Source organism: Cygnus atratus, chromosome 14, assembly GCF_013377495.2.
Source record: "Cygnus atratus isolate AKBS03 ecotype Queensland, Australia chromosome 14, CAtr_DNAZoo_HiC_assembly, whole genome shotgun sequence".
Classification (NCBI taxonomy): domain Eukaryota; kingdom Metazoa; phylum Chordata; class Aves; order Anseriformes; family Anatidae; genus Cygnus; species Cygnus atratus.
In genome coordinates, this window is record NC_066375.1 from 3,418,998 (window position 1) to 3,442,029 (window position 23,032).

Here is a 23,032-nt window from a genome sequence, read left to right on the forward strand (position 1 = left end):
AGCCCGCGCTGCAGCACAGGATGCCCTGAGCGTGCACAGCCCTGGCACGTGTCAGAGCAGCAGATGATAATAGGGGGCTGAAGGGGATCGGTGACAGCGGCAGTGATTAAACCTTGATCAAATGTTGGCCTGGGAGCTGTCTGCGTAAGTCACGGGAAGTGCCCTGTGGGCCAGATTCCCTGGAACAAGCCCACTGGGCTCCTGCAAGGATCTGAGTCCTGGGTCCTGGGCAGTAGCTCTTAATCAGCATCAGGCGACTATTTCCTGGGGGAAGCTTGGAAAGCAAGCACGTCTCGGTCTTGCTTTTGAAAAGCCAACAGAGGGGATTTTTAATGCTTTTTCCCAAAGGGCTTTCAGGTAGGGCTCATGAGATGTCCAGGCAATATTGGTGAAAACATTGATTTGGGAATTTTGTATTATGGAGAGGAATAGTTCAAATACTGCAGCATCCTCAGCAAAATCACACCATAAGCTGCTTATGTTGAAATGTAGCTCATTTGGTTTTAATTCATCCTGTACCATGAGGTTACAGCCTGTTTTAGTTCCTGCTTTCTTTTTAGCTGCTTTCTGTTACTTTCTTTTTTTTTTTTTTTTTTCCTTTTCTTCCTTTTTTTTTTTCTTTTTTTTTTTTTTTCTGGAGCTTGTGAATTGCAAGGTCAAGCTAAAGTCAAACTTTACCATTTCGGTGATGAAATGCAAGCAGATGTGGCTGTTTCATGTGACACGGCGCTGGGGTCCGTGGGTGGTGCCTGGCACCCGGGGCCGCATCCACTCCCTCGCAGCTCAGCGCCCTCCTTTCTGCGATTCGGATTTCAAAGCGGGTGCCAGCCCGGCCGAAGCCAAGCAGGGAGGCTGCTTTCAGCTCCAGCCCTGGCACGGAGCGCGGCGCCCACCGCCGCTGTCGGTGAGCATTACGAAGAGTGGAGGCAGGTGGCCAAGCTGCCACGGTGCTCTCCTTAATAACGTTTCATCGCATCCCAGCCTGGCTTTTTCGGGGCCATCAGCTCTGCCTGATGTCAAGGAGCTGCGTGGCACCACGCTGCCAGCTGGGTTGTGCGCAGCCTCCTTCGGCTCCATCACTTCCTGCAGATCTCTGCATCTTTCTTACAGGTTGCAACTATCAAATGGTACACGCTTGGCGGTGAGCAGGATGGAGTGTCCCACCGAAATAAAGCTGAATTAACTCCTGCTGGGGCTAGTGACAATTTTTTTTGCAGAGGTGATTGTACTGCTTGTTGCTATCATTGCTCATGCCCACTGGTGTCTCCTCACCCATGAAATAAAACGCTGGTTCCCATGGGATGAGGCACATGGCTCCAAGCAATCAGCTTCTGCAGTTCCCCTGCCCAGTCCTCCAACCATCTCTTGCTGCGGGCATTGCCTCGCATTTGCCAGTCATCGATGGGCTTCACCACCATGGTGCAAAACACCCAGGAAGTCCTCCTGTGCCTCTCTCTTGTGACAGAAGTAAAAGCACAACTCACAACCTACATGAGGTTGTGGTGATGGTGAAAAATACAAAGTTAGAAGCATTAGTGAGAATTAATGGATTTCTAAAGAAGTTTGAGAATTTGCCCTGGAAATTTTTCAACTCTTTTTTTTTTTTTTTTTTGTACATGGCTTGTCAACTGTTTGTAGAATAGGATGTAAAGCTTTTTGTTAATGAAAACTATTCAAGTAATGCACTGCAGCATATTCCTCCTTCAGAAAAATCACATCCAGACAATATTTTTCTACCTACTTTCATCCTTACATTTTTCTAGGTCTGGGCCAATTATTTTTTTTTTCCTATTTTAATCAAAAGACGTATTCCAAGCAGAATGCCAAAACCTCAAAATTCCTCTGAAAATTTACAGTAATCTCTAAATAGAGAAAAAAGGGAACGCCGGCTGGAGCCCTCTGCTTTGGTCACCACGGATGCTGCGGAGCGAGGCTGTTTTCCCCGCTGCCGCACTCTCCCCTGTCTCCCAGCCCCGTTGTTTCTCTCCAAGGCCCTTGCGTTATGTTGTTTTGTTTCTATTAGGATTAGCATGACCCACTTAGTGGTCTCAGAGGAAACGCTGTTTAAGTCTGAGGGAATGGCTATGTATACAGGCAGGAAAGATGGTGTCCCACGTTTTAGGAACATCATGGTTTTATCGCCGAGATGCATGGAGCTGGAGCGGTTTCCAGACATGTGTTTGTAATTTCTTGTTTGGTCTGCCTTGGTTCTGAGAAATGGTGCATTTTTTGATTTGCCTGCTGAAAGGGTTTCACACTTTCGGATGCCGGCGTTTGATTAGTTTTGATGATAACCACGGTAGTACAATTCTGACTTCCAGATTGCTTTCCAGCGTGACACTAAGCAGCCACCCATCTCCAAGGCTGCAGAAATTCACACGTGCATTTGATCTTTCCTTTTAATAAAGATGCAAAAAAGTGTAAAATACTTGTCACCAGGAAAAAAAAAAAACACATTTCTTGTCCCTTCATTTAGGGCAATGTCTGCTTTGCCTATCCTGATAAATAGGATGGGATCAATCAAGAACAGAGTAGCTCCAGCTCCTTCATTTATCGTCTACAGACACTAGTTATCTGCTTGATCAATTTTTACAAACTTTGTTCAATGAAGGGCTGTATTTGTCAAACATGTATGATTTAAAAGAGAGTTACTGGACTTTGGAAGGAAAATTACTGGGAAGTCTCACCAGAGATAACATAATATGAAGATGACAGAGAAGCGCAGCCTAGCATTTCCATCACCTTTTTTCTCTGCCTACTAATGGTTTTGATTCTCATTATTTCTCAAATGCCAAGAGTAAAAACCCTCCAGGGTACCAATTAGCTGTGCCCAGCCTGGATACAACTGCTCTCATCCAGGACATGTTTTGAGATGCTGAAGCTCTCTTTGGGAAAAGGCAATTTGTGTGCAGCTATGTTTGGTATTTTTCGAGGATTTCATCTTGTAGAGTAATAGAGAGATGGGCTTGCACTTAATTTAATTAAAAACAGAACTTCTTATTAACTGACTTTAAGTATAACCAATTACCATAAATGGGAACCTGGGATCTGTGTCTGTAGATCATTTTTATCTGCCTCACTTACATTTTATCAAGGGTTGTTACTTTCCTCAAAACAGAATAAGAAAGTGGTACTTTGAGTTTACTTCTGAATGAGCTTCTTGCCTTCTCTACAACCTTTTCCATCTGCTTTCACATTCTCTGAAACGTAGCCAGTTGTAACAATGACAGTGACAGAATTAATGGCAGCGTCCAACTACGTTTTCCATTTTAGTTGCTTAAGCGTACTGTATATTTAAGGCATATTTGCTGATTTCAAACAGAAAACATACATAATTTAATGGCCGAGGTGAAGGCATTTTGGGTCCCGCCTCGCCGCAGCTGCGGTGTCGGCAGCGCTGCGCCTGGTCCCTGGGCTCCGAGGGAGGTAGGTTGGTGATGCCGGGGCTCAGCCCTTCCCCTGCATTCACTGATCCTACTAGCCCACTCCCGAGGTGCTGCTCTCCCTGCTTAGGAGATTAGGAAGCAGATCTGCTAAGACGGGTGCTTTACCCACATGAATAGCTCCATTGAGTCCAACATGGCTATTAAGTGAGTTAAGTTCAATAATATATTAAATCTTTGCAGCGCCTAAGGCAACGTGGAGGAGGCTGTTTCAGAAGTCTGCCCTAGCCTTTCCCTCAGCCACAAAACTGTCCTTGTCGGAGCTGCTGCTCTCCCACTCCTAAGTCCTTGGGTTGAACGAGATTTCGCCCCATGCCTCGTGCTGATGTCGCAGCTCCCGGGAGCCTCCTGCCTCCTTCCATCACTCCCCTCTGTCCCAACGCATCCCTCCAGCCCATCCGCATTGCCTTGGCTTTTGTTTATCAGTGTTTTGTTGGGAGCAAACAAAAAAAAAGCAGCACGGAAGAGCAGCCCACTTCCAGTGCCCCTCTACAGCCAGAGCAGCTCCGGCTCACGTCGAATTGCAATACTGGCAAAAGCAACAGAGGGAGCTGCTGCCGGTGGCTGGGCTCCAGCAAAGCACTATCAGGCTGGACTTGCCTAATCCCTGGCAGCGATCTCCCCCACAGCTCCATCATTTAGGATTCCTTGAAATGGATTAAAAAAAAAAAAAAGAGAGAGAGAGAGAAAAAGCAAGGGCTTCAATGAGGTTTCTTTGGATCAATATTTAATGTGCTGGAAAAATTAAGAGAGTCAGATATTTGTAAAATTCCAAAATATTTTCTTAGCCTCAATATAAATATTTGTAGAGAAAGCAATTATTGTGCATAAGAATTTTCTGTTGTGCCTGTCTGAGTTCTTTTAGCGAAATGATTGCTTTTTTGGCCTATCCCTGAACAACTAAGTAGAGGTGATTAAAAACCTTCAAGTCCTTCAAATTTATTGTAATGTAACTATTTTTGAAAGCAGATTTAATATCAGCATGCTATTTATACTACCCGACAGCTAACATTTCAGAGACTATACCAATATATCAATGCCTGATGCAAAGCAGATTGCACTGAAGATGTACAAATGTATACAAGAAGAAAACTGCTTATATTTAATAAAGGATTGGGATATAAACATATTTTAATACAAGGGCAGAAATGGCTTTGAAATCACTGGGTTCCTACTGGTTTGCTCTGTGCACCTCCCTGGCATTTCTCTTCCATGTACATGTGCAGCCAGGAGTGGCAGAGACCCAAAACTCAGTTGCACCTAAGGGGGATTGCAAATGCAGCACTGGTGTTTCCCCACATGATGCAGGAGGCCGGCTTCTTCTGTGCACGTCAGGCTTGTTTGGATTCCAAAATGCATTTTTTGCTCCTGTCCTGCTGCACTTGCTGGCGCATCAGGTGCGGATGAAATGTGGCTGCTCCGTGCCGCACCGGGCTCTGGTGGGGTGGGAAGGGAGGGGATGCTGCACAAGTCCTGGCTGCTCCCGTAAGCTGTTCTGAGGCTGAGGGCAGGAGCAGGGAGGATGCAAACCCATGGTAGGGAGGCAGAGGCATCCATTTACTGTTAGCTGCCAGCACTGGGAGGCTCCTACCTCCAGGCTCGCTTCTGGGCTTGAAGGACCGGGAACCTCCATGGCGGAGAGTAGGTGATGTTCTTTGCATACATGTTTAATTTCCTTGCTCTCTATGGAAAGCAGTGGCTGTAGGGGTTTAAGGACTGCACCCAGGACACCAGTCCCAGGCTGGCCATGCTCCTGCTGGATGTCCCTAGTGCTATGCTGAGTGCCCGGCTGTGGCAGAAGTCTGTGACCCATCTAACCCCTCCTGCCGTGCTCTTGCCTCCTTTGCATCTCACTGCTGCGCTCCTGCTGCCTCCACACTCTGGTTTCATTCTCGACTGCCTCCATCTGAGTTAACCTGCAGAAACCTTCTGGCCTCCCTGTTAAGCCCTCCCTCGCTGTGTGCCAGGATGGGGCCCAAGCCGAGCCGTGCTGCCCCGCAGCTGGCTGCAGCTGGCTCCCTGCTGCGTGGTGCCTGCAGCCGAGCTGGGGGCTCGCAGGTTTCCACTCCCGTCCTCACCCCTCTTTCCAGGGAAATGCGTTCCCCCCCTGCTTTGATGATTTATCTGCATTTTACCTTCTCCTGCTCTTCCCAGGAACCTCCCTGTGCTATTAGCTGTCCCGTCCAGCTGAGCATGACCACGGCAGCACCCTGTGACCCCAGGAAGATTTCACAATCCCCACTCTTTTAGCCACAGACACCCGGTTTGTATCAACTCCCTCCGTATTTCTCACATCGCTCCATCTCTGCCTGGCCAGGCTGCGCCTCACCCATCATCCCCATCATGAGTGCCCCACTGTGAGCATCCCCACCTCGGTATTGAGGCCCCGCTTGCACCCCAAAGGGACCTCCAACGCCTTGGCCACCAAGCAAACCCCTCTGCAAGCCCAGCAGCACACACAGCACTCAGCCACACGGCTGGAGGGGTTAGGCAGGAGTGACCCAAGTCCCAAGATCAGTGCCTCTGCCAGGACAGGCGGATTTTGCCTGGTGAGCAGCACGGGTGCTGCTGGGACTCTCTGCCCCTTGCCGACTCCCCCAGCGATGATATCACTGGATGCATTAATATTTCAGCTGCTTTCCAGCGGGGATTCCCTTCGTGCCACCTGGTGGACAAAGGGGACATTTTCCCCTTTTGGTTTCGCAGAAGATGAAGGCGCTCCTGGGAAAATTCATTTTCAGTGGAGATTCTGGCTGAGCACTGCCCAATACTAATTTCTCATCCAGAGGTGCAACGAGAAATGCAACATCACGCACCCCAGGGGTGCTCAAACCACCCCAGAGCTGCTCAAATCCTTATTTCCTATCAGCTGCTGGTGTTTATATGGAAAGCAGCCTAATTGTAGGTAAACGCTGTTCAGTAAAACTCGGTTCATACAATCATCTTATCAAGAAAATAACAGTTTTCCTCCCTGAGCTGGGGATTAATTTATGTTCTTATTTGTATTTATGCTCGAGCAACACATTTTTGATTTTTTAATAAATTTGTCTCTCTGCAGTTTGAATCCCTCCTGTGGCCAGACCCGGGCAGGCTGCAAGGGAAGGAAATGCTGGTAAAAAGTCCGTGGAAATAGAAAAATTTAAGTAAATAACAGTGGATGTTCCTGGCAAGCGTTGTTTTTTTTCAATTTGTGAACACAAACATTGCATGAGAAACTCGGTTCGGAGAGATATTTTCATTCCAGGATTAGAAGCAAATCCCTGAATTGAGGTGCTTAATGAAACGAACCAAAATGGCTTTTACTCCCAAATCCCTGTGAGAAGAAGTGCCCAAACGGAGCTGCAGAACAGCTTCAGATCATGACCAAGTATCGGGAAAACGGCAGCGGGCTCACAGCACGTTTCGGGGCAGCGAAGGGAGCTGCTGCCCGGTGAGGACATTTGTTGTTCCCAGTTTTCTCTCACTTCCAGCAGCCAGCCATCCCCTCTCCGATCCCCTGGGAGAAATCCTGCCTTTATTGAACTCCATGGATATTTTAACAGTGATTTGACCCAGGCTGGTATTTTGCCCCGAATCTTTTTGCGAACTCCACAGAATAACTCCACAAAGCTCCCCGGCTCGGACAGAGCTCACGGGCAGAGCTGTGAGCTGGGCACGGGCGAACCCGGGGCACTCGGAGGCAACGCTACCGAAAATGAAGATTTGCTTTGTGTACATAACCTGCAATTGCAGTGGGCAGAATTAAGCTGAAATTTGCCTACAACCCTCTAAGCAATACCCTGAGTGCTGGAAAAGGACTGCCACGAAATCCTTCTGCACACATTCGGTTTGTGCTGTGATTTTGTGTCTCGCTGGCAAGCCGACATCTCAGCACCCCGCGTGTTGGCGGGCAGCGGCACTGCTTCCCAGGACGTGCCCTTCAGCCACCCAAAACCCTGGCTTTATTTTTCTAAAAAGAAGGGAAAATGAGCACAAATTAAAAATATTTTGACTTTGGAATGAGGAAAACCGTATGCCTTACTTGGAAGAGAAATGGATTGTTTTTGTTTTTGTTTTCTTCAGTGGCAAAACCCATACAGCTTGGACTGTCTGGAAACGGAAAGCTTTTCATTTTTTGGTGAAACAACCTCCTTCCCTCCCAAAGATCCATTTTTTACTGACTCAGAATAGCTTGCTCTCTCTGAGATTAAATGAAACATTTTAGATTGTCTCAGAGTGTTTTAAACTACCTGCAACCGTTTTGAAAAATAAAAATCTGGCTAAAAGATAATAATAAAAATATGAAACACAAACACATTTCATCCATGAAATGCAGACACAAAAGTTTTATTTTTTTCTCACTCACTAACTCCTTTTTGCCCGCTTAGAAATTTTTCTTTGGTGAAATGTTTGCTTGGGAGGCTCAGAGGGCTTGGCTGGGACAGGAGCTGCTGTGCTGGGAGGTGCCAGCACCGCTCGGGGGACAGGAACTGTCACCAGCCTCGTGCCTGCCGGGCTGGGGACTCGGCTGCCTGGGGAGCTGGGGAAGGAGGGGACAGGAGCGACGGGGACGTTTTGGGATGGGGGAGCACACGTGGCTTAAAGCGGCTTTATCGGCGTGTTGTGAAGAGGCAATCAGCAGGGCTGGGATTTGGCAATCAGCTCAGAAACAACCCGGGGAAATGAACCTGGGACCTGCTTACGGTGACCTTTGGAAGGAAGAAAAACAAGTTTAAAAGAAAACAAATGTTTTGCAGCGGTGTTTTAGGCAGCTCCCTTTACCTGAGGGTGCGTAAGGACATTTTCCCCGGGTGGGTGCCTGCAGGTCGGTGGTGACACAGCACGGCTGCGGTGGCCCCACCTGTGCACGGAGGGGGCTGCCGGGTCCCCTGGGACATGTGGGACAGCTGAGGAGGAGGAGGAGGCAGCTCTGGGCCTCTGCTGTTTGCTCTCTTCCCAAATGAAAGCAGCAAGCAAGTCGAAATTCTGCTAGCACAGGCATCGCGACCCTCGGCTTAGTCCGGGGTTTCAATTCCAGTTTGACGTTGCACGAGATAATTGCACAAAGGGAAAGACCCCAAAAAGAGCTCGTGAGCTGACTTTCAGTGCCGTGAATCAGCCGCTCCACCACCCTGGGACTGAATTCCTCCAAACCCCCATTCCCCAGCCCTCAGCCAGGCGGTGCCTCCTTCTTTCCCCCAAACAGACCCAACATTTTGCAACCAATGGCCCTTTAAATGTAGAAAGCCGGATATGAAGCCCTGCTTCTGCCCAAACTCTCCCTAAAAACCTAGCGAGGAATATGTGAAAAGTTTAAAACGGGCTGAAATGGCTCAGCGGCGGATGGCGTGTAGCAGGCACACTGAAAGGTCTGGTTTCTGTTACATGTTTCTTTTCCTTGCATTATCTGTATTAGAACTTATAAAATGGGTGATTTGTATCAGCTGTCCTGCTTTGTTGTTACTGCCATGTTCTGCTAAAATGATAACAAACCTCTCGTCCCAAATCTCCCCCTCCCACAAAATATCCCAGCTATGTGAAATAAAGGATGGCATCTTATTAAGGACTGAACAGAACTGTATGGGTGAAAAAACAAAGGGCCCAGGAGCAGGGAAGCAGAGGGAAAGTTGGAGACGATGGTCACGGGGAATGAAAAATCGAAAGCATTTAACAGCTTGGAAATTATTTGTCATTTTGCAACCACAAACAGAAAATTTCAATGTGTCGTAGCTTGGAATACTTGGATTGTGGGATTACACGCTAAAGTATTTTGGAGAGAACTTGTGACTTGTTCTGTGAAACTGAAAGCATCTGATTTATGTGAATTTCAAGGTATTGGGTAAAATTAATTCTCGAATGTACCTAATTTCATGAGGCCATGGAGAGTGGGATATTTGGGATCTGCTCACCTAAATGTGTTTCTGGTCCTGTCCCGGTGAGAGCCTTGTCCAAGCCCTTTGCCAGGTGACCGCAATCTTGCGTTTCTCTACAGTAATTCAGTCACTTATGACCCAGAACTTTTTTTCTGCAGCATCTGGTGATGAGGTTTTTCAGGAAAAAGGCAGCAGAATCTGCATTTATGCGTCTGTGAGCACACAACACTCCCTGTGGGTGATTCATTAGATCAACAACTGCTTTTTGCAGGCTGTTGGAGCCCCTGTGCAAACACATGCTGTTATGCAGCACATCCTGGTTTCAACAAAAATTGTGCCCCGAATTACAAGGTTATGGATGGCTTTTGTCTGGCTCCTCCACCAAAATTTTATGGAGTGTCCTCCTCTTTGGTGACCACAATTTCCCTCAGTTCTTAGTGTGTTTACATCCCTTCCTCACTTTATTTCTTCTTTCTGCCACTCAAGTTGTGCAAGATTGGCGCACGCGTGTGTAATCTGGGTTTTATAGCCTACAAAAAGGAGGTTGAAGTGATTTAGCCTCAAAGGAATGGAGGTCAGATCCAGACCTACAGCTCGGAAAAGGCCGTGACTACTGCTCCTTTGCCCGAACTGTTGAGCTGCGTCCTTCTTATCTTTGGTAACCACATGATAGACCAGTTTTGGAAAGCACTTATCTTCTGAATTGCAAATACCGTGACATTTCAGATGAAATCTCATTGAGCAAGTCTACTTTTCAGAGGAAATATTAAGGAACTTAAAAACTTAACACTTCAACTGTGATAAAGACATATTTGTCTTTTATGCGGAAAAGGGCTGACAGCCAACTTCTGTAATTGAGAATGCTTCCTTAAATATGTAACACCCCACGAGCAGCAAAAGGGTCAATTCATATTTTCATGAAAACAAGCAAATGTGACTGTTCTGTTTACATAATATATGCCTGGAGCACGGGCATCTCCTCTCACTCATGTCTTTGGAGGCAACGTGAGCTGCCATGTAACTTCAAGGAAAACCTGGAATGTCCGAGTTAAAAATATATACCGAAACTGATGGTGAGACAATAAAAGTAATAATTTATCATCGGGAAAAGTGCTGCGGCCAGAACTTTTATTAGCACTTCAGTGAGGTTATACCAAATTGCATCAGTGGGAGAGAGGGTTTTAGTGAGTATTATTTTAAGTGGCCTGGCTAAGGAATATCTCCTTGCATGGCTTTGCAGAGGATTATTAACTATTATTTAAAATTCAGGAAAGCTTTTGTTTCTCCATCTTTCTGTTCTCCACAAAAATGTACCTCATCACAGAGTTATTAAAACCCTTCTGCAAACAGAGGGCGATGCGTTTTCCACTTTAATCAGTCGTTTTCATTTGCCTCCAACTTCCTGTTGAACACCACCGACTTCAAAGCATTGAAATTCTTAATTCTGGCCTGACAACAAAATAATTGCTTTTTTTTTTTCTTTCTTTTCTCTTCCTTTCTTTCTTTCTTTCTTTAATTACCAGAGTGAGAATAAAAACTGTATTTTTGCCCCCCTTTTCTGTATGTTTTAGAGAAGACTTTCTTTGTAGATAATCTGGAAATACTCATCACAATCTTGTTAGCAGAGTTAAGTGCTAAATGCCCCAATAGAATTAAAACCTAATAAAAGATGTCACTTATAATTATTTTTTGCAACTGTTTAAAAAATCTCTTTTCAGTGGTTCTTGGTTTTCTCCTGGAAATGGTTTTCTCCGTTTCTTCTCTTTCCCCTAGATGCCAATGCTCCTCAGCAATAGCAAATGTGACATTTTCTATCTCATTTCAGGAGGGTTCAGACCAAATCTTCCATTAAAGAAATTTGGTGTTGTTCCTTTGCACTCACAGAGCCCTGCTGCTTCCTACCTGCTGAATACTGGTCTGTAAGGCCCTATATCTACCTGTTAGCCAGAAGAACATTGCAAGGAGTTGGTGGAATTTGAAATGAAAACTGCTTGTGGGGTCAGCTGGGTATCACTCTACAAATTTGTCTTCAGTTGTCTTTGGACTATCTGGATTATAAAGTCAGGGACATGGAGGAGAAACTCCGTTTAATCCCAGATTCAAAGCACAGGTGGAAAGTATCCCATAAAATACAGTGTGTGTGTATGTGGGTTGGTTGGAAAATTCTGCCTCATCGAATTGCAATTGTTTTTTCATGAACATGTTCATTAAAACAAAACAAAACAGAAAACAAACAAACAAACAAAAAAAACAAACCAAACCAACCAAACAAAAACACAAACCAAACCAACCAAACAAAAAAACCCTAAAACGCCTTTGCTAGGAAGATTTTTCAAACCCAGGATGCAATTTTCTGCCAAGGCTAAAAGAAGCAAGGACTGTCACTGTTCCTCCACAAGAGCCCATCCAAACCACTGCCCAATGTAATTTCCCAGAGATAAGGGGATTTAGATTTCAAAAATTTCCTCTGCCTCTAGTTTTCCCTTGAAAAGAGCCAAGCAGGCTTGGCATCCCTTTGGGCTGAATCCCAAGGCCAAGTCCCCATTTCCATCAAGAAATGCAGTTGGTTGACAGCCAGCATGGTTTGGAGATGTGCTTCGAACAACAGGGATTAAACTTTCATGCCAGATCATATGGTTCAAAATAAAGGAGGTGCAGTTATTTCCCAGCAAGAATGCCTCCCAGCAAAGTACCCAGTGTTTGAATTTTAGATCAAAACAGTTGCTGTGCATCCAAAGCCTGCCTGCAGCGCTGCGGCTCAGCCATGCCTGCAAACAGAAAGGAGGGCAAAGGAGAAAACCCTTTAAGACACAAGTTGGAGCGGGGAGAGTGGAATAAAAACTCCTGCTTGAAAATACAACCCAGAGCACGGCGTCTGACGTCCTGCAGCTGCCAAGCAGGCTGCATGGGGAGTCGTCTCCAACGCTGAGCAAAGGGCAGGAGAAGACGTGGCCACCAAGGTGGGCCAAAGACGGGAAGAATTTTCTGCAGGGATGCTCCTGTGTTGACTTGCTCCTGCTTCAGCCCTGCTGCTTCCAAACCTGACGGCACTGCCTCGCAGGGAAGTTGTCCCCTGCCTGCCCCCAGGAAGGTGGCTTTAGTTTCCAAGCGCTTTAAGGGGAAGCAGTGACACCAGGTAATTTTATGGTGCCCTGAGCCCCATTTCAACTGGCAAGTTACAAAGTGTTATGTGAAGTTTTATTAACTTTCAAGCCATTGGATGCATGGCAACTGTCAGATTAGGTAAATGTAAATCAGAAATAAATAAATAAATAGGGAACTGCAGATACAATGTGCCCAGAGACAGCTGACAAATGCTTGTCCCTGGTGCCCAAACTTCTCAGTGAGAGAAGTTTCTCACTCTCAACCAATTTGTTCACTGCAATCCTCTCTGATTCCTTCATTGTTCACTCTTTTAATGGGAAGCAACATTTTCTGTATCAGCATTGCTATTTTTTTTTTCTGGGGTGGGGTTATTTTTATTGTGACCATCAAACATCTTAAGGGAAGGTTTGCCCTAGTATAGGTAGATGCAAGAGCAGGTGCAGCTCTTTGTCCTCAAAATGCCATGGTAGCACATATACCTCACTCTCAATAATAATATGATTATATTTTTTTTAAGCAGTGCTCTTTGGGGTACTCCCCCAGGAAATGGCAAGCAACAATAATGTTGGGAGGAGCATTACCCACAACCATTTAGCTTCCCCAAGTCAGTCGACCCGCTCCATGTCTTCTCCTTGTTTTGGCAGCAGAATTGCGGCCACCTCCAGTTTTCCTGCCCTATTTCTATTTCTCATCACCACCCCGCAGCACGGCAATGCCTGTGCGTTTGTAAAGCAACATCCCCCGTACACACACTTACCGCAGAAAAGCTGTTTTACAAATGTTTGGGGTCCAAGGTGGGGGGCACGGCGTCGGCACAGGCATGTCCCGGCCCAACCTGCATCTCCAGGAATGCAGCTTTTCCTCAAACCTGCCCTCCTCGCCCCGGGGCACCCCGGCACCTCTCCTCCCTGGTGTTCCCTCGGTTGTGCGTGGAGCCGTGTGCTGGGATGTTATTGCTGGATAAAGCTAATAAAACATTTGACTCACCGTGAGGAAGCTTTCCCATCCCAACGCACGCCTGGTCTTCGGGGTTACCCACGTTTACCTCCTCACCTTTGCGTTGTGTGGTGTTATTCTAACCTCTTTCATCTTTGGCTTTTGGCAGTCTTTTCTGCTCTAAGTGTATGGTTATCTTAAGTTGAGCAAGATGTTTCAGGCTACAATAACTGGCCAGTGTTTTAAATTGAAATCTCCTAATATGCATTCAATTTATATGTATTAAGGCACTCATTCAATCTGAAATACCAACCGAGTATAAAATAATAGTGACACTTGACATTTTCACAGAGATTTATAACTTCAAAGGGCTCTACGAATACAAACAAGCTCTCTCTGTTCTTATGAGATGGGTGAGTAAATACTATTAAGATGGAAAACGGACAAGGAGAGATTGTAGAGTTTGCCCAAGGCCAGAGAAGGAGTCGGTGTCAGGGCTGGGGGTCCCGACCACCTCCTGTGTACCCAAACCACTGGACAGATGTTAACTTTAAAGGTCCAACCCCAAGCAGCTCTGCATCTCAAGCAGATGTAGGGGAAATGCGGACACTGTAATTAAACGCTGTCATCCAATAAAACACACTTTTTTTTTTGTATTATTATTATTTATTTTCTCATTTGCAAGCACGGGCTGGCTCCCACCGTGTGGCACTCCTTCGTTCCGGGGGGAGGAGGCGCTTGCAGTGCCTGCTTCAGTAGCCTGAATTAGAAACCTGCGCGCCGTTTGATGGCTGCTGCTATTGTTACCGTAAATAAATGGGTGGATGTTTCATTAATCACAGCCCATAAACCATTTTGACTAACTGAAAAAATATTTCCTCTTTCTTATTCATGCGATGGCTTCTCTGAGCCTTTTAGCCCATTTGTATGGGCTAAAGAATGAGTTGCTACCCGTTATACAGCATGTCCTGCCCTTCCCTTTCTTTGTAAACACAAGCAGCTCGATTCCATGATGTGTTTTGATGAACTGCCAAGAGCCAGCTAATGTACTGTTTGCTGACAAGTATTTGTTATTAATCCAAAAGCACTGAGCTTGTGGGTTGGGATTTTATTTTATTTTTTTAAAGAAATATAAAATCTAAATTAAACAAGGGTGTGGAGATTCCTCAAATGTAGCTACTGTTCCTTCCGCAATGCAGTTGCAAATATGCAGCCCCTCCAACTCCAGGGAATTTATTTAAGCCATTTTGCTTCTCTATAGCATTTATCTTCCTGCAGAAATCACAACAGATTAAATGGCTGTTCTCTTCTGATGACTGTTTTCATTAGAAAGCTAGGATTTTAGAGCAGATAAGCCCGTGGCAGCACTTTCTTGCACACCTCTTGCTGCTTACACGTCTCCTTGGGACCTGGTGGTCCAACATCACCTAATGGGTTTCTTTTGATGTACACAACCTCCATGGCTTTTTGGGATGTGCTCAGGACTTTGGGCTGCCTGGCTGATCTATTCTGCATTAAATCACTGCAGAGGGACCCTACAGCACTGACTGCGGCCAGGACGATCCCAATCCCCTCTCCAAAACCAGCCCAGGGGTGGGAGGAGGAGGAGAAGGAGGAGGAAGGAGGAGGAGGAGGAGAGGGAGGAGGAGGAAGAGGAGGAGGAGGAAGAGGAGGAGGAGGAGGGGGCAGCTGTATTTGAAAGCATTCCCAAGCCAGGCACGGTGAAGGCGAGCATCTCAGCAGCAGCCACTGGGCTGTGACGCTGGCTGCACCAACAGGTTTGTGCAGGGGGACCCCCCACCACGCCAGGCAGAGAGCACCCCAGGGCAGATCAATTTGAAGCCTGATGTAAAAAGATGACAACTCTATATGAGCCGAGCACGCAGAAAACACAGGGGCTTTCATTTTCATGTGCATGGCACCGTTTGCCTTCCAAATGCGACCGACAGCTTTTGAGGCAGTTCTTTCAGGTGACAAATGGAAATAAAGCTCCTATTTACACTGGCTGTTGACTCATCTTAGGTGGAATTATGTACCGAAATAAGTAAATAGCTTCCTATTCAGGGTGATCCATATACAGCTATGGGCCACGATACAATGCAAAGCTCCTGTATAGACAGGACTCTTGTTTATTGTGTGCTTTTCTAGGTCAGTTAGCGCTTTGCTTCATAAACGTGCTTTTAGGAGTGAAACTCCTGGTGTGAATGGTCTTTCTACTGTACAGAGTAATTCACCCTTAAAAGCTAGCAAAGCTATGATTGCTTTTTAATTTGCATTGTAAACACATTAAAGAAGGGTTGAACAAAGCTGGACAACTTGGGATGCCTTGTTACATACCTGAATATTAGGGTTTGTGCAGTTTATTTGGCTAGTATCTCCATATATCTCTTGAGGTTTGGGATTGTTAGAAAAAAAACTATCTTGAAAAAGTTTCTCAAGAGAATTGCATTTCGGATGGTGCAATTGCTGGACCTTACGTGTGTAATTAGTGCTTTGTAGCTCTGCTTCTTCTTCAGTCAGACTGGTAGAGGAGGACAGAGCCCGTTTTTGTGTTATGGCAATGTTTCACTGGGGGCTTGGATATTTAACCCAGTTGAACATGTGTGATTAAAAAATCCCTTAAAAACCAAAGAAAACAAACTCAAATAGCAAGTCTGCAACATGAAGAAAAAGTGTATGTTTTCTCTCTTATAAAGGCTTAAAATGCAGCATAAGCACTTTTGAAGTGGACTCCACTCCGTGATGCTGCCTGAGCCCCTCAGAGCTGCTCCTGAATTGCGAGTTAGAAATAAGGAAAACTAAAGAAACGTGAGATGAGGCAACCCAACAACCATTGTGGATATTTGAGCTAACCCAACTTGCTTATAAGCAACTTTTTTCCACTGCTCATATGGCTCGGAGGGACATTTCAATCCAGTTCCTGCTGGCTACATGAAACTGTCTTTCTGTTTTGGCTCTTGAAGGATGGTGAGAAAGCATTGTTTTATATTAGCTGGCAAAATACTGGGGTACCCATCCTCTAAGGTTCCCCATGAGAAATCCTGTTGCTGATCTGATGTTCTCCATGTTCAGAAGGCACTTTTGCCTCACAGCCTTTGTTCAGGGTGGTTGCCACTGCAGCCATCCATGACGGAGGATGGAAAGTGATGCAGGCACCACGCTGGGGTGTTTTGGGTTGCGATGGTGCCAAAGTGAGACCAGGACCACTCAGCATCCCCACTGCTGGGGGGCACATCATGCAGAGAAGATTTAAACTGCCACGAGCTTCTCTGTGAGTTTTGTCCATCTCTAAATGCTGTCCTTTACTCGCTGTGCACTGGGAAAAAGAAGCCTATCGGGAAAGCTTAAGGTGGTTGAGTGAGATGGGTGAAAATGCATCCAGATGAACGCATCCTGTAGAGCCAGGGAAAGCACAAGGGCCTGAACACCTTGGCTGTGTTGTGGAGGAACGGCTGCTTTAGAAGAATTGCATGGGAGGCTTGGGTGGGCAGATCTGTGGGGCTGTGTCACGGCCAGGGAACACAATGTTTTTCAGTTTGCAAAACTGTCCCAGAGCCAGACCAGCCCCAAATCCAATCTTGTCATCTGTATTTACAATTACTTGTGATTTAATCCATTAGTCCCATGAGGACAATGAAAATTCTGGCCAACACTATGTCTAGAAGCTGCAAGAGATGCAATATTACATTTTTTTCCATATGCACAGCTAAGCTCAGGCGAAAATAGCTTACTTTCCAGTCCGGATACATACCTACGAATGCAAAAAAAAAAAAAGAATGTGATTCCTCATGACCTCATTCCTCTAGTAATCGAGGCTGCTTCATCAAGACTATGTAAAAATGGTGATTCCATGAATGAAATTATTCTGAATGTTTCCCAAAACTGTCCTCACCTACTGAATGATGTTTCTGCTCCCAGAATTTTCTAGGCCAACCAGTCTTCAGCCTATTTTTCTTTCATCCATGTTAGAAGCATTGCAGCAGTTAGAGAAGATGGATGAGTTGTGGCAAACAGAACTCACATTAAAGATGGCTCAAAAATGAAGTTTCTTACTGCTTGACACTGGAAATTGAAATTGTGTAGGGAACTGTATGTGTTTGTAAGGATTTTAAAATGTAACACAACGATTTTCTTCCATTAGACTCTTCCAAGAGTGGCAGCGATAACTGAGCCAGCATGTTCGGAATAAGACATCGCTGAGTCAGCATTCAGCCAAAGGTACATGACAGCGGGCCCCTAGCTCTGCTGATCCCTTTGGGGTTCGGGGCTTGGCTTGGAAGCCCCAGCATCACCGGGCTGCCTGGAGGTTTCAGCACTGGGGAAGGATTGACCAGACTGAATTTGCAACGAAGCTTGTGGAAGCCTGTCCAGACAAGGCAAATGTTACTTCACTTCCACCTCAACTTCTTTCTCTAATATTTCTCTCAGAAATCACCAATTTGTCAAGAAGCCAATGTCAAATGAACGAGACAGGTATTAGTGTCACTTCTGAGACCTGCAGTACCGCTGCCAATGCATAGCTAGCTGTGTCTGAAGCAGAGGAACCCAGGTCTTCAGTGCTGCTGCAGGATCCTGTCCCTCCATCTCATGGGTGTCGATGCTACGAGGAATCTTTCAATCTAGAAATTCGTGCAGTGCATACAGTTTCTTTGCAGAGATGAGCATACCTCTGTGTTTGGTGCATGCATTCAGCCATATGGATGCACACACCTTGCTGGAAGACAATAAGCATTGTCTTCTCTTGCTGGAGAGTGAAAGAGAAGCAGGGAAAGGTGTTGCAGCTTTCCAGAGTGCAAAGTGACCTACAGCCCCACAGTGGGAGGCATGAAGTTATGTAGCTCATTAAACCTTAAAAAAGCAAGGAGAGAAGCTGCTTCCAATTATCAGGATGAAAATTAATGAAATAAAAACTACAGACAGGCTGCAGAATTATGCAATAAAAAGGGCTTTGCTGGCATTAACAAGGCAGTGTGTAATATTTGTGTGGTTCTAGCTCTGTCTTGGCTTGAACACATGGTGATCCTGCACATAAAATGTATCCAAATTAATGAATTAAAAATCCTTGATAATCCCACACAATTTTCTGTTCACAGTGAAATATTATTAGCTGGGAAATCTCTCAGAAAGGGAAAATAAGGTTGTGATCTGTTGTCTGAGAAAATAGCCTCTTTGTTAGCACCCAAAGAGTTGCGTGCTGCAAGGGCTGGCCAGGTTCCTGGAGAAGCCCGGCTGCTGTCCTGCTGCTGGAAGGACTGAAGGTCCAGCAGAGCAGAAGCTGCTTATAAAGGGCCCAGAGAAGACCTACATTTGTTGGACATGGGATCGAAGCATGACAGTGAATACACATGAGAAAAGGTGCCTTCAGCTACATGAACGGTCTTACTCAGGTTTCACATCAACCCACAAGGACACCTTCCATAGCGTTAGCTCTGCCTTGGGATCCCGGCAGTGGGGCCATATTAAAACACATCTAAAATCAATCCTCGTGTGCTCTGCTATAAGCAGAGGTCATAGCCTACAGCAAGCTCATAAGTGAAAATCAACAGACTGCATGAGCATGATGCTGGATTTGTTGCTTTGCCCTCTAAAAGCCTGGACCACTCTTTCATGGTCACTTTCCTTCTCCCAGTTTCTATACCAGAGCACAACTGCCTTTCTGAACAGCTCAGCAGAAAGCGGTCCTTCTCTTTGCAGGCTCCATAAATGTCACCTTTGTCTCTGTTGTCCTGATGTCTGTCTGGCATCGGCTACACATATGAAGTGGCAAGCAAGGTACAGTGAGAGCAGTATACACGGCAATGTGTTAGTGAGGTTGCTGTTCCTGCGAGTGTAGCTACAGCATCTCCAGAGAGAGGAGAACGTTGCAATCTAAACATTTATATTATAAAAAAATGGGAAATCATTTGCCTAGACATAAATTAGCCCCTTCTAGACAGATTTATTGCGGCATGGAATGTTTTAATGAGAAGAGGAGGTTCCACAACCATAGGATACATTTTGCATCAAAATGTTTGACATACGAGTAACATTTGGGTGAAATTTTCAACCCTGCAATATTTAGCACTTAACTGGGGATTTGGAAGGAATTTAGGGAAGAGAGATGTGTAAACTGGTTTTTCAGTTGCGTTTGGAGTGCTCTGAAGGCTGACGTCAGGCTTACGCACAGGAGCCCTGCTGGGACGCTTGCTGCGGGGCTGGGAGAGGTGAGAGCTGAGGGCTGAAAGGCTCACAGAGGTGAGGGTTGTGGAGGGCAGCTCACCCTCCCTGCCCTTCCATGTAAAGCCCTTTCTGTGTCTGCTTCTGGTGACAAGAGAGATGACAGGAGCACAGCTTTAGAAGTATTATTTCTCTTTCTCTGATACCCCAAAGCCCGCGTTTCACATGCTGCTAAGGGACTGTTTGCTTTAACAGGGATTATTCTTGGTGTAGGAATCGACTCCAAGCTCCCTGCACGAGTCTGAAAAAGGAGGTACGATTCCAAGCTGATAGATCAGGCCCTGGCTGTGGGGTGGTGGTGGGGAGAATTGGCAGCAAGTGATCCCCAAAGTGCAAAAAGTAGGATTTCATACAACTGTAAGCAGTGAGCTTTATCATCCTCTGTAAGAAAATGTCAACACGTATCCAAAGTCACGAGCTGGGTACTCAGCTGAGAACATCTTATTTCTAGCCTCCAGTTCTGCCAGGAACCTCTTCTTCATGCTTACTGGGTCCGTAAAAGATGACAACAGCAACACCCAAAATTGTTGTTCCAGGTCTGATTTGGAGAAGTGCACCTGGGTAGGAAATGGTAGGGAAAAAAGGGAAGAATTATGATGTCACGATGCCACTCTGATCAGTTACTCACCAAGAAATCATAAATATAACAGAATATCAAGGAACCCAAATTCACATTATACCTTTAAGGGCTGATATAAAGGCTGATATAGAGGGCTCAGGTCCCCAGAGCAACTGATAACGGAGTGTGCAAAATGACTTAGACACCTCAGCACTGTCTGCCTGGACTTCCTTTGGCACTCCTTAGAGGTATAAACCCTGTTTTCTTGTCCATGTTTTTTCTTCGTCTTTACTTTTCACCACCTTTCACTGCTGCTGGTATTTCAAAGCCATGTGTAGAAGAACCGAGGAATTACTACAGATAAAACATGAAGGTTTTATTCAGGAGCAATACCTTCAGTAGCACAGTATTTGAATCAAAATCACAGTGTGCAGCTTTGGAGTTATATAAATTAGGGGGGGGGGGGGGAACAAAGGATCCTCTTTCCTATGGTGTTAGAGCAGTTTTTAGCAGAACAAGGAATATTGAAATTTGACCTTGAGTTTGTTGTGGTTTTCCACAAGAAAAGGTCATGTTTAAACAGCATAAATGCACTGTCTTTCTAGGAAAAGCTGTTTTCACCTAATTCATAACATGTTTGCAATTTTTGTATTGGTAATGAACTGCACTGATTTTGCTGTGTAAGTAATAAATTCACTGACTAAATTTTGCAAGAATAGCAACCTTTGCCAAATTTGCTAGATCTTGGGAAAGTCATGAAAACCATCAATCTTGGCTTTCAAAAGTTTACAAAGCAAAACTTTGTTTTACACAAGTGCTGTTATAATAATTTATACATTTAATTTAACATTTCTTTTACTTAATAAGTATATAATTCATACAGAACAGAAATTAAATTGTACAACACTTGGTTTCAATTTTGCAGTTCCTATTAGGGGATTTTAATGCTCTCCTATTATTGCTGCAGAGTTTTTCGCTGTTATTTGTCCGTGTCGTGTATGTTGGTCAGCTCAGATGAAAAGCCACATTGCATGCGCTAAACGTTAATACTAATGCCACCAAATTAATCAATTCCTATTTTCTGACTCCTGAACCTACCCTAGGGTGAAGGAAACACAATCCACTGAGGATCATCTTGCAATTAAAACAATTCTCTATGAATCAGCATGACAATGCAGGTGCTAAGCAAGCATCTGTTCAATTAAGTTGGTTTAGCAGTTTTGGGGCAAGTCTATTTCGCTTTCTTTTTTTTTTTTTTTTTCACATCATTAAGCTTACGCTTAATGCTCGCAGCAAACAATAGCTCATTAGTGGATTAGGGGTAATTACCAACAGCAGTCATTATTCCTAAGGCTTAATGGGCCAATTTGCTGCTGTAATAGTACCCCAGTATTGTGGTGCCGGAGCAGTGAAGCTGGGGGTGCTGGAATGAGCCAGCCCCTTGAAGGCCCTGGGGATGGCTGAGCATCCCCAGCCCTTCCCAGTAGAGCCCACCGCCGGGTGGCCGGGGCCTTGCTGCCAGCTGGGGGGGTCCCGCCAGCCCCCAGGCTCGCAGACTGGGAGCAGGGATCAGTAAGACGGACATCCACCCGGCCACGGGGCCCTGGTCCCAAAGCTGCCCGGAGCACTGTTCATCGAAAAGTCCCAAAGGGGATGGGGGACACCAGCAGTGTCCCTGCCCGCCCCGTGTTGGAGCACTTCTCCATTTTCTTTCGGACCGAAAGACCAAAAGCGCTGATATCTGGGTGCTGCAGAGGCATGAAGTCTTTCATGAAGCTCTGCAAGAGGTTCCAGTTTAGCTGAATGGCTGTTGGGCTGGAGGAGATTTTTAGGATTATTTATACAAAACGTTAAGGGATATTTAAGGGTTGGCCAGAATGGCCCTCGCCCGCACCAGTTACGGGGAGGAATTAGCAGACTGACGTGCTGTTGTGCCACCTTCCAGTTGTGTTCATTGACCATAACAAAAAGCAAGTGGCAAAAAATGTTCCTGAGCTGGCAACCTGCTGTTGTAGGAATAAGGATGAGCACTTTATAAATCCAGCTTCAAATTCCCCAGGCAGCTGGGGCTGCACGAAGGTCTTAGCATCACCACCCCCCCCATACCCTCCATGGGCAGGGGACAAGCACGGGTGCTGGGGACCTGAGTGCAGAGGGCTGAATGCACCATCAGAAAATTCAGAGTATGCATAATTGTAGTTCCGTTTGCAAGCAGAGAAAAATGATATAGACAGCTATATTTTTATTCTTAGCATTATATTTTCAATCACTCATTTTGACCTAGAGTGTTATATCATTTTTCTGCTTTTAGGAAGGGGATTAAGGAAGAAAAAAGACATAATGCTATAGTGGAGTTAAGTGGCACTTCTTCAGGCTCCTGTCAAATCTCGTAATTTGGAATAATTGCCAGTGTCAGGTTTGGGGAAGGATTTTGATGTAAATTGCCTTGATCTGTACTCATCTTGTGAAAAAAAGAAAAACAGTGTGTTGGAAGGTAGAGGGCTGAACAGGCATCACCAGCAAAAATTGCAATGCCACTGTCATCCCTAATTCCTGGGAGCCTGGGTCACACAGGGAAAATCACTCCTAACTCCAGGAAAGCTGCTGCTGTGAGGGGTTCCTGGATTTCAGCACAGGTTGTGCTGAGGTAGGATCGATGGGCAGCTGGAGGCAGGGACCTGAGTGTGCTTTCAGCACTAGCACTCGTAATCGTCTCCTGCTCTGCTGCCAGCCCTCAGGTCCCATCTCAGCACTAAGCACTGATGATTACTGGAGAGCAAGGAATGAGTCCTTCAAGTGACCGGGTACTTCATAAGAGTTACAGACACATACTGAGAACAATCAGGTGCCAAATGCTCTTTTCCTCTTTGGAAGTCCTTTGCTTAGGGCTGTGGTGGCACTGGGGACAACCTGTGGCTGTA